The 6344-nt window shown below is 43.8% G+C and overlaps 1 long non-coding RNA gene across 1 annotated transcript; it reads right to left on the bottom strand.

Moving 5' to 3' along the window:
* Positions 1-244: 244 nt before the first annotated feature.
* Positions 245-2502, bottom strand: LOC143415934 (uncharacterized). The gene is made up of 3 exons (XR_013096366.1): positions 2439-2502; positions 596-725; positions 245-340 (listed from the first exon to the last, which is right to left on the bottom strand). It is a non-coding gene; the product is annotated as an uncharacterized LOC143415934 (long non-coding RNA).
* Positions 2503-6344: the final 3842 nt, after the last annotated feature.

Genomic DNA, 6344 nt, shown 5'->3' with positions numbered 1-6344 from the left:
CAAAGAGAATCAGAGCAGCTCTGTTCTTTAAAGACAAACATGAACCCACTCAGGTCACACTTTCCCCACAGATATGAGCATCACTGTCCTCAAACAGCAAATGACCAAGTCGAACATTTGGATCTTTTCTCTTTCATTGTTTTCTTTTTAATGAATCTTTGTAACAATCTGAGGATGTTTCAGGTCATATTTATCCAGGAAACACAAACATGTAAAGGAGTCATCACAGCTCTCTGACCTCGTTGCTCCAGGTTCACCACTGAAGAATGGAGGGTGATCTTTGGACCGGTCACTCCTCACAGACGGACAGCTGGACCCTGCAGACTGTGACCTCTGACCTCTGCAGACACAAACATGATTGAAGCAGCTGTGATCACACAGACTGCAGATAATGCAGCTGTTTCCTGTCAGTAACATCCTCTTAGATTAGAGTTCAGCTTTTTACAGGAAAACTGGACAAAACTGATTTTTGTTACAAACTCATTTTCATTTCCTCTCAGCTCACAAACACAGTCAGACAATCAACCAGAGTCAACACTGATTATAATGTCAGTGCAGAATTATTTCTGTTACTCAGTGAGTTCAGCTCTCTGACCTCGTTGCTCCAGGTTCACCACTGAAGGCTGGAGGTCGACCTTTGGACCAGTCACTCCTCACAGACGGACAGCTGGACCCTGCAGACTCTGCTCTGTCCTCCTCTTCCTCCATCATCATCTTCAGTCAGTCTGAGAGGTAAACCACAAACACTCAGTGAGTTCACATTAACAGGAGGAACTGAGTTACAGTCGCTGACCTCTGACCTGTCATGTGACCATGAAACCAGGTCAATATATCTGTAGGTTCAGTCATCCAGGTCATGTGATCTAAGGAGCTTGGAGAGAAAAGAGACGTCTTTAAGTTTCTGGAAGACGTTTCATCTGAGAAGCTTCTTCAGCTCTAAAACCAAACGGTGGAGAGTCCCAGATATTTAAACCTGAGAGGGAAAGAAAGCATGTCGCTGACCCACCACTGATGTTATTTCAAGGAGGAAACTGAGAGCCTTTGCACCAGGAGCACAAACATCAGCTCCAGCAATGATCCACTGATGTGTTTTTATTCCATGTATGAATGTTGTTATTGACAGAGATGACGTTTGTGTGTCAGTGATGCAGTGACTGTTGTTGTTACCTGTACAGGCTGGTTAGACTCTATGAAACAGATCATACAGATCTCTGCATGTTAGAAGAGACTATTAAAGGTCATGAATGAGACAAAGGCAGGGAGGCGTCCTTTACAGCTAAACAGCAGAGTGAGAGAACAGCCAGCACCTCTACATTTATCACATTATACAGCACATGTATGATACTGACAGGGATGAGAAGAATTTAGTGATTCTGATCCCATCATTGATATTACTTATTGATTCTCAGTAGCTCTGCTCTGACAGTCACCACCATCACTGAGCAGCATATCAAAGACATTTGTGCACATTAACTGCATGTTGTGGCTCAAATGTTTGTGCATGTTGGAGGCATTTCCTCTTTGTTGTGATCAGTGTTGGTCATTACTCAAAACAGTCATTATTACACATATTACACAGAACACTTTGATTAAAAGTAATGGAGTACGTTACTTCATTACTCCTCATAACATTACTTTGATGTTAAAATGAACAAATGAGCATGTAACAACATAAAGCTGAGGTACAGCCCCACACACCAACACAGATCCTGATGAGGTCACGTGATGTTTCTCTGAGTGTTTATGAACACAAATCAAAGATGAAACAGCACAAAGACACTTCAAAGTGATTCTACTGTAGAAACATGAACAGGTAGAAACCTGCAGCCTGACTGCTCATCACTTTGTTACCTGTTCAAGTTCAGCAGCAGCAGCTCACTTTATCACGGTGCTGGTCTGGGGTCAGTGTTTACTCAGCTTTAACTCACTCTGGGTTCTTGGCTAGCTTAGCGTTAGCTTAGCGTTAGCTCAGCGTTAGCTTAGCGTTAGCTCAGCGTTAGCTTAGCGTTAGCATGCTGTGTGCTAGCTTAGCGTCAGAGCTCTGCAGGTGTCTCGTGTGTAAATATTAATCACAGTGACAGTAAAGGAGGTAAAGGGCTGTGACGTCATCACGTACGCTGCGTCCTCTGTGGGCTCTGACTGAACTCAAAGTACAAACTACAAGTACACAAACACGAACGTAGCTCAGAGTGGCGGACACACTCGGCCTCGTTGGTCCAGCTGTGAGTCCGTTACCGTGAACTATGGAGCGGCAGATTTGTGCTGAACTAAGCTGCACACAGCTGATGTTAGCCAGGAAACATTACACACTGACTTTAATGGAGAGACCGGAAATACAAACACACACAGTTTGTTGTGTGAAGAAATCAAACACGAGCTGAACAAACAGTAAAGTTCCTAAAGACAAACTGTTAAAGGAGGAAACAAAGCAAACTTACAGTTTCTTCACACCAACAACAAGCTCCACTCCACACCTGGACACTAAACACGGACACACAGGTGAGCTGCTTCCTGGAAGGAGGCGGGGCTCCACCTGAAACTCAGCACAGGTGGGAGGGGCTCAGCTCTGTGTGTGCTGATGTGTTAACTTTAAAAATATGCCGTCTGACTGCTCAGACTGAGTCAGAGTAAAGTTCACATGCTGACGTGTGGAGACATGAAACCTTGTTGTAGCTGCAGGTGTGAACACACTGATCCCAGATCAGCTCTGCTGTATTTGTAACATGAACATTTCTGCTGCAAAGCTTCAAATGTTCAGCATGTTTCTCTGTTTCCAGTCTATAGATCCAGTCACACTTTCTACCTTCACCTGTGCAGTAAAGACTGAGAGCAGAGCTGAAAGCAAGCGTCCAATCAGTGAGCAGCATCAACACCTGAGCTTCATTCAGACTCTGTTATTGAAGATGTTGTTGGTACAAAGTTCATCTGCTGCTCACATGAATCCATGAAAGATTTATTTCACTGAATGTTTCTTCAAAGCTCATTTCAACCTGTTGAAGTCATGAATGAAAGTGCAGACTGAGAGTGGATCACATGATGTTTGAGGTGTGTCATGTGACATGTTCAGTATTGTCACACATGTCTAGATTGTCCCTGATATCATAACTGCTCAAACACTGATGATTATATTTGAAGAATTATTCCTGATGGCAGCAAAGTTTGAATGGAGCTCTCTGTCTGTGCTGATTTGTCGCCCTCTGGAGGTCAAAGCACAAACTGCATGATGTCACTGTAACCACCACAGAGACAGGAAGTGTTTTTATGACTGAAACACTGAAATGATGCTAACGGCTGTCGTTAGGCTCACTGACAGCAGTGCTGATGTGTTCATGTCAAACACTGGCTCAGGTCAGACTCCTTCATCCTTCTCCAGCGTGAGGCCGCCCTCAGACCCACAGGAGCCCTGACCTTTGACCTCCTGACCCTAACCATTTTAGTCTTGTTGCATCTTTAAATGCAAATCCATCCAAACTGTAGCCGAGCAAAAGAAGCTGGAAGTTGTTCTATGAATGATGTTGTCGAAGGAGCTTGGAAAGAAAAGCAAATAAGTACAAATAAGTAACTGAAGACACGTGTGGTCTGCAGATGTCGATGTACCTGGATGTACATGGAGTTTAATGTGCAAAATGAACTTAGTGTGCAAAGTGACCTGATGTGCAAACTGCAGTTTGAGGTCGGTCAGCTGTTCAGGAGTCTGATAGCAGTGGGGAAGATGGAGTTGTTGAGTCTGGATGTTCTACATTTCACACTTCTGAACCTTCGTCTCGAGGGCAGAGGTGTGTCTCTCCTCTGGACTCTGTGATGGTAGCTGCTCTGCAGAGAGGGCAGCGGGGTCCTGATGATCTTCTCCACAGTTGTTATCATTCTCTGCAGGCGTTTGCGGTTTGCAGTAGTGCTGCCGTACCATGCAGTGATGCAGCTGTCAGGCTGCTCTCCACAGTGCAGCTGTAGAACCTGCTGAGGATCTTGGCCAACATACCAAATTTCCTCAGCCTCCTCAGGAAATACAGCAGCTGCTGAGCCTTCTTGACCAGCTGTGTGAGTTTGAGTCCCTCACTGACTCAAACTCCTTCAGTGACACTTGCAGCCTTGCAGATTAGTTTGCTGATCCTGATGCATCTCTGGAGCTGATGCTGTCCCCCAGCAGACAACAACAACATAGATGCTCTCACTAGTCCACTTTACCCTCTAATCACATCTCTGACATCTGCAGGTTGCTCCATAGAGACTCTTGTGCAATGCCAGGTGTTTGTGTTTGTCTGTAGGTACACATTAGATATGACCATAGACGCACACACACAAGTGAACACAGCAGCACAGATGGTTTCCACCTGCTTCCCTCTTTCTTCACACAACTGTGAGGATGATGAAGAGGTTTCAGGACGAGGTGGTCAGCAAGCACAGGATAAAGCAGGGCCATGAAACTCTCTGGTGCAGCAGATGTTTAATCAGACTCAGCTTTAGGCTTCTTTTCCCACCTGGCAGCAAAGTAACAGCTTCACTAATGTGAACAGTCACAATGTTAAACGTTTCTATATCTTCATATATTTTTATCTGTTGATGCTGCAGAATAAAGTCTGTTAACAGAGTGCAGGATGTGTAGAGCAGGTCCAGCTCTCCCTTTACTGTGTCCACTTTCATCAGCCCCTGTGAAGTGACACAGAGTGCATGTGTGTCTGTCAGCTGTTGTTTGTTGTGAAGGATGGAACAAATGAACACACACTTTTAGAGAAATCTGAAAAAGCAACACGTGCTTGGGCTCCTTCTGTGCTCGTCTTCATTAATGCTGATCTTTCTTTCCTGTTTGTTCTTTGGCACAAGCTTCAGTCTTTTCTCCCAGGGCTCCTTCACACTTAGAAACACACCTACATTCATTTATACACAAACATCATGAAACAAAGGCTTTGTAAAAGAGGACATGAGATCCTCTCTGAACAGCACATTCATATCAAACACAGGACTGAACAGGATATACTGAGTCTGTGCTGTTTTCATTGTTACTTGCTGAGTATTTTTCCAGTGTTTGAAATGTGACTCAAGTCTGATTCTTCTACTGTGTGTGAACTCTAAGCAGCTGCATTAAACAGCTGCTTTTCAAACCAGGCTCAATCCTATGACTCTGTGAATGTAAACCTTTGTCACCTGCATGAATAACAATCCTTGATCTAGTCAGGACTGCAGTGCTCCTGTGATCCCAGCTTATAGATGGAGGCTAGCATGAGAGGCTCAGCAGCTAAAGCAGCACACCTGGGTCTCCCAGCCTATTAAAAGCAGCCCTTTGCTTCACCTGCTTCACTAAACATTATTATTATTATTTAAGCAGAGTGGTGTGATTCATGTAGGCATTGCTGTGTGACAGGAGGACTTTTCTTGAAACAGCTCGTGTGACGTGTGACGTGAGCTGACGTAAAAACAGTGATGTTAGCTTGATTCTCTTGGCTAAAACTATTTTAAAAAGAGGGTCAATCATGCAAATCTGCCAATAGAAGCCAAAGTTACAGCCCCTCAGAGTTTAAAGAGAAAAGGCCCGTTTCCAACACTCGGTTGTGCAAAGGGAAACAGGCCCACAGTGCCTGAGTGTGTGGGTAATTCTTCAAATAATATTCAAAAGCAAACATTTTTAAGCATGTAAATAAAATTCAATCATTTCTGCTCTTCAATACCTAAGAAATGAAAACTGGCAGATGGTCCCAAAATGTGAAACGCCTGGCTATCTGTGCATTTAGTGCTGCAAGTTTTCACTGTTTACCTTCAGAAGCATAAATCTCTGCACAGATAATGTTCATATGTGGATTCCTGGTTTCTGCAGTTAATTGTGACCCAAAGCGTATTTTTAAAGTGGTTCCAGGCAATAAAGCCTAAAAATAAATACATCTACTTCCTTTTTCTGTGTTCCAGCCTCAGTGACTCTGACACAGTGCTGTAATATTTACACCTCTGATGAAAGCAGAGTTTGTAGTTGCAGAAATACTCGACTCATTTTGGGCATTTACGAGCAGGAACCTCAGAAAGCCCCTCGCTGCTTCACTGGTTAAGAAGCAAAGCAAACATATTTTGCCCTGCCGTGCTGTTTATTGATGTGGCAAATGAAAGGTTTATGAAAATATATCTAAATCTGTCATCAGTAATCAGCAATGATCATGTCTCACCTCTAGTCTCTGTCTTAATGTCAGGTTTCCACCGTGTGTTGTAGATGTTCAGGAGGTTAACTCGACCAACAGTCTACTTCCTGTTTAGAATACCAGGACAGGGAGGATGGTGCAGGTTTAAGTTTATTAGACTGATGCATGTATACCAACAAGACAGCGTCCATCACTGTGACAACAGCGTTTGTTTTCATTCAA

Source organism: Maylandia zebra, unplaced genomic scaffold, assembly GCF_041146795.1.
Source record: "Maylandia zebra isolate NMK-2024a unplaced genomic scaffold, Mzebra_GT3a scaffold11, whole genome shotgun sequence".
Lineage (NCBI taxonomy): Eukaryota > Metazoa > Chordata > Actinopteri > Cichliformes > Cichlidae > Maylandia > Maylandia zebra.
This window is presented reverse-complemented; position numbering and strand designations above follow the sequence as displayed.